This window comes from Cibotium barometz, chromosome 40 (assembly GCF_041138505.1).
Source record: "Cibotium barometz isolate CiBa-2024 chromosome 40, ASM4113850v1, whole genome shotgun sequence".
Lineage (NCBI taxonomy): Eukaryota > Viridiplantae > Streptophyta > Polypodiopsida > Cyatheales > Cibotiaceae > Cibotium > Cibotium barometz.
Genome location: NC_141085.1, coordinates 13,134,560 through 13,140,728, shown reverse-complemented (window position 1 = coordinate 13,140,728; position 6,169 = coordinate 13,134,560).

The window sequence follows — 6,169 nt, the reverse complement described above, 5'->3', positions numbered from 1 at the left end:
CCATAGGGTGGCCGCATCGGACGTAGGCCGCTGGAAGACTGTTGTAGACCAGCCAGGTGCCAATTGTTGCAGAGCCCCTGTGGTTGGGCGACCAGCCACCACTGGAAAGTCGAGATCCTGCGTGCCTGTCGACTAGCCCAGAGCCTGGTTCAAAAATCCTCCAGGAACTCCTGTGAGAGTCCCTGTAGTAGCTGCCAATGCTCCGATGCAGCTGGAGAGACCATCCTCCTCGCCGCCGTCAAAATATGTCGCCCCAACCGAACAGTATACTGGAAAAAGGTGATCTCTGTGGCCTCGGAGGATGCATAAGGATCATGCCACTCGTACTCGCCAGGGTTCCACTGGAGCCGGGCTAAAGGGCGCGCTGCATAAGCCCATATGCGCCAATGAGAGTCCACATCTGCAGGGTCTGGGTCAATATGCCACTTCCGAGAAGCGGCAGCCACTACCCGTATCCTCTGAAAAATGCACTCTGCAACCAAAGGCGACTCCACCTCCACTCTTTGAAGTCTGCCCTCATCCTGGATCTCATAGTAGAGGCATCTACCATCCTCAGTGCAAGCTCTGACAGCAATCAGGATCTCCAACTGTGTAAAGGCTCCCATCCACCGTGGGGCCACTGGCTCGAGAGGCGTGAACCACTCCTCTGTTGAGTGCCTCCTGAATGTCATCCCTCATAATCAGTCCCCCTCTGAAGTGAATCAGCCTCTCCACCTGGATCTCCTCTGGGAGACTGTAGAAGGCCTGCCAGTCTCCAAAACTACGTGCTGGGCCTGCCGCCAATGGTCCCCAGGCTAGACGAGGCCGAGAACCCAGCATATGACCCTGCTCTGTGCGAACCGCTGGGCTCCAGATGAGCGGCTGTCTGGCCCGCTCCTCATCACAAGAAGGAGGTCTCTAAGAGAGTCCGGATCGTTTCAGCAACTCCCAAGCTTGCAGGATGCTCAAGGCAAATCTATCCTCCCATCCTCTACTGAGGCCTGTCCTCCTCATCTCTATAAAGATCCATCGTATCTCCGGTGCCCAAGTGCCCCTTGCTGGAGGAGCCCAAGCTTGCAGCCGCTGTTGCAAAAGAAGCTCTTTCCAAGGCTCAGCACCTGGAAGCAGTCCCCGAACAATAAGCTTCCCCAATAAGGCTCTACTCTGATCAACTGGATCTATAATGCCCAAGCCCCCCTGGGCCAGCGGAAGTGTAATAACTACCCAGGCGACCTTAGCCCCCGGGCTAACTGACCGTCCCGCCCAGACCAAAGAAAGTTCTTGATCAGCCTCTGTACCTGGCTGATGCAAGAGCTCGAGAAGATCCAACAAGATGTGATGTACCACATGGTTGCTAAAAGCACCTGATTCGCCACCACCACCCTCCCAACCAAGGATAGCTGAGCTGTACTCCGATACAAAAGCTTCCTCCAAATGCTGAGAACAAGCGGGGCAATCTGCTGCTCAGGTGACAAATCTAGTCCAATCTGACATCCCAAATACCGCACTGCTGTGCCAGGAGGAATCCATCGAAAGCCTGGGTCTGGGCTCCATGCCGAAGTGGGAGCGCTACTGATCCAAAAGGCCACTGTCTTGCACCAATTGATCAATGCTCCCGAAGCTGCACTAAAAACCTGAAGCAACTGCTCTGCCCTCTGGAGATTGGCCTCCTGGCCATGCAAAAATAAACCCGTATTATCAGCAAACTCAGCATCGAGCAGGTCCTCCCCCACGGACTGGGAGCTGGAGTCCTCTCAAACCAACCTTCTCTGTCGTCAGATACATGCTCATAGCCTTAGCAAAGAAGAGAAAAAGAAATGGGGCGAGAGGACACCCCTTTTATTGGCACCACCTTCCATCCCCACTCAAAACTTGCTTTCTTTGGGGGATTGCTTTGCATGTACTCCAACCGTTTCTTTATCCAAGACGCGGTTGAGTAGGAGGGCTCTACGGTATTAGCTGCTTTCTTTTAAGAAGAGATGGCTTTATTTTGGGAAGAAATGGCTTTCTTGGAAGCTGGAGCAACCTCCTCCATTTCACCAATTGGCCTTTCATGTGCATGCTCTATAATAAATGAATGTTTGCTTTCATGTAAAAGATAACATAGCAAAATAATAGAAATAATTTGGCCAGAGAAAGGTAGCAAATGAATACCCTTGTAATGATCTCCCTCATGCCTTGGATACTCTCCAATGGGGTAGTCAAGCCACCACCACGGATGGTAGTAAAGCCACCACGGATAGTATTGCACCTCCCATTCACTAAGACCATGCTCCTTCATCAAAAGAGGAAACATGGAGCCATGCCTAGAGAGATCTATCCACTCATCCACAAATGCTGGTGTCTCTTCAATTGCATGCTCATCATGAAGCTTCACAATCCATCTATAAAAGTGGAATAATCATTAACTTTCAACTTATTATTAGTATGTCACATGCAACTTAGGTTCTCTAATTCAAGGCACATAATGATAAAGAATGAGACAATGTGGTATGAATACCTATAAAATACCTATTATTAACTTTCAACTTATTATTAGTATGTCACATGCAACTTAGGTTCTCTAATTCAAGGCACATAATGATAAAGAATGAGACAATGTAGTATGAATACCTATAAAATACTATCTTGGAAGACTATGAAAGCTCTAGAATCTTCTTATTTGATTCTTTGGTATTCATGCGACCCCATAACTCAGAAAAGGAATTGTCAAGATGGTCTCTTCTTTGGCTAGAGAACCATGTTTCAAAGCCCTCTAGCAGTTCTTCCACCAATTTGCCTTTCATTTTGAGGCATTGTTTCAAAAGATTTCCCCAATACCATTCTTTCGTCAAGCACATTCTAAGCTTTTGCGCACTCAAATATCACTCACATGAAGGGTCATCCAACCAGCATGTGAGCATAGAGCGGAGTATATCTCTCTTCCTACAATTCCAATAGGAATGACAACGTTTGAAACGACTACCAAGAAGCATACATATGGACACACACACAAATACTTGTAAATAATGTACCTGTCAATTAGATAATTTTTGCTGTAGCCAATGAGTGAACTTTATCCTTTGTCAACCCAACCATGTTCTTTTCTTTCACCCAATTCTAATTGTAATTGTAAAGAAGAGAAAAAACCCTTGACCATTCGTAGGATTTGCAATAGATAGCATCTTCATATAAAAGGTTAGAACCACGATTTATTGTTAATTCTTAGGCTTCCACTCATGCCATATTAAAATTACATACCTTATAAATCCTCTCATTTCTACCTCGAGCTATGCTCTCCTTTTCCCGCATTGATAGAGAGGGATCATTAATGTCTACTATCTCTTTGGCTAGAGACGTATCAAACTCCTCTTGTGCAGTACAAGAAAGTCCCACTTAGTAATGTTACAATCTCATAGTGTCAAAGAGTTAAAAAAGTAGTAATAAAAGTCCTTATATTCATACCTTCCAAACAAGCATAGCAAGTAAAACTGCTGGAGCATTAAACTATGTGCCCTTGGCCGCTTTCCTCTCACAGACCAACTCCACTTCAATATAATGAAGCCACTCTTTTGGAAAATCCTTGAGCAAATACTCTTTACTAGCCATAGCCAACTTTTGGAAAAGAAACATCTCTTGACCAAAATTTGTGCATATGGTAGTTCTCCCAATTCTACCTAAATAACAAAATGACAAACCATCCACTTCATTTTGACCCATCAAAGAGAACATGAATGAGTGTAATTACTTACTCATTTTGAGTTCTCAAAGCTAACATCAACTCTCCTTCAGTACTTTGATCAACATTGACAAAGTGGCATTTCATAGAGCAATGTCTCAATTTAATCATAGAGTACTCTATAATGGTTGAAGAAAAACAGAGAATTCATATTCATGATACAAATACATATTAATTTAATCAAGTATTTAATAAATAATAGAAATAACTTGCGAGTTTTGATCATATGGAGCCATGTCTTCAGTCTATGATTCCCATCCCAAACAAAGAATTTCTTCCCTCGAAGATCCTCCCACTCTTCTGGTAGATTTTTCTCTAAATCCGCATTAACTTCTCTCCACATTGGTTCCCATTTAAGAATATTGTTTTCTGACACAAATTGTTGATCATGGCCAGCCTTTTTGAAAGACATAATAAATGGGGCCCCCAACACACTGTAACTAGATTTCTCAAATCTTTTGACAAGCCCATCGGCAGTCCCTAGACCAACAGCTCGAATGGCCTCATTCTCCATAAGTCTACAGAGAGGTATTCGTGGAGGATCCCGACCTCTATTGACAATGAAGCTTTCAACCACCTCCTCTAAAATCTACCGTGGCACGGTCATTACCAAAGGTAGGTGGATGATTAATTGGTTTTGAAACCACTGTGGACGCTGCAGAGAAAGTGGTTGTATTGTCTTCTTGATCATGCTCTTCTCAATGAGTGGTAGCATGGTGAGATAGGAAAAACTTCATCATGCTTTTCTTGGTCTATCTCTGCTTTATCTTCGCTCATGCCATGAAGCTCCTCATGTTGTGAGCTCTGAAATTTGGAGGGAAGAGGGTCCTTCACTAGTTTCTTCCTTTGAACAACATTGGAAGAAGCCATAGAATTGCGTGCACAAGTTTTATAACCGGTCTTCCCAGACCGCAATGAGTACTCAATTCCTAAAAAGGAGCAACAAGCTTACAAAGTATTCATAGCACAAATACCAAGATTGCATAACAATAAATCATAATTGGAAAGCAAACCTACTTTTAAAGGAAGAAGGTGCCTTCATCTTTGATGGAGTGCACACCATTCTTGCTTGTTTCTTACTCATAAGTTCAAATTATGAGTAAGCATCTTCTTAAAATGGGACTCAAATTAAATCAAAATAAAACATTCTTCACATCTCAAAATTCATCTAAAAGAGGCTTGGGTGTTTTTGAGACAAGTTGAGCACCAGGGATCACCTCGATTTCATGATCAACTTCTCGAGGAGGCGGTAGCCATGTAAGCTCGTCACTCAGGAAAGATGTCAGAGAATTCTTGGAGGAGCCAAGAGGGTTCTGTTTCTTTACTAGGTTAAGGAGATTTGTTGAGCTTAACTAGGAAAACTTGTTGTCCCTTATGTGCTCCCTTGAGAAGATGCTTTTCCTTGACTACCCCCCTAGACTTAGGTTTACCAGTCTTCCCCTAAACTGATACTACTTGGCCATGCTCATATATTTAAAAGTGATACTCCCCAAGAGCATGTTTGGATTAGCAAATTAGCGCGGAGTGTAGATTTTTTAAGTCTCTAAGTGCTCGAGAGGCCATGGAAAATCCTGCTCTTCTCCATGCCATCGTGCACAAAGTATTTAATTATTTAAGGATCTTTTCGTTTAGATATTTGTCAACAAATCAATAAAAATATAGAGCTTTTTCAACACATGGCCATGATGCAATCAACTGCGCCTCCTTTCAGAGGAGAGATGAAGAGAGATATATGTTTGGAGAGAGAGAGTTAGAGAGCGAGAAAAATAGTTTAAGAGAGAGACAAAGTAAGAGAAGAGAAGAAATCAAAATTTTAGGCAAAGCAAAAAAAGGTATTCAATTAGTTCTAACTTTCTTTTATCACTCATTATTTTTAGGTTAAGCATTCTCTCACCTAGTCCATAACCTTGTCGATCCCTAAAGTTTAAGCACAAGCAACGTTTTCTAAGGAATACACATAAAGTACGCATGCCATGCTTCTCATTTTAGACCTAGAGCATGTTTAATCATAAGGCCAGCAAGTTAGGAAACTTCACATATACACACTAAGTAATTTTTCTATAAGTAAACATGCAATGGAGCTTATATGTTCACTTGAAAAACAAGCTTTGCCATAGAGCTAGAAAGCAACTCATGAAGCAAGATAGGGGGAGAGAGATATGCATGGAGAGAGAAAGAGAGAGTCAAAGAGAGAGAGAGATAGTTTGAGCAAGAAAGAGAGTGAGAGAAGAGAGAAATTTAGATAGGGGGTAGAGATAGAGTCCTACCAAAGGTTTATAACCATACACAAGAATTTACACCATAATGGAGTCAATAACAAAAAAAACCATCGATTTCAATAGAAGGAGTCAAGAACACAACAATATAAATAGAGTTCAGTCAATAACATAACATTTTCATAATGTAGCATAGCATAATGGATCCTTTCAAATAGTCCACCAATATTTAAAAAACCATTGAAATCACTGCTGT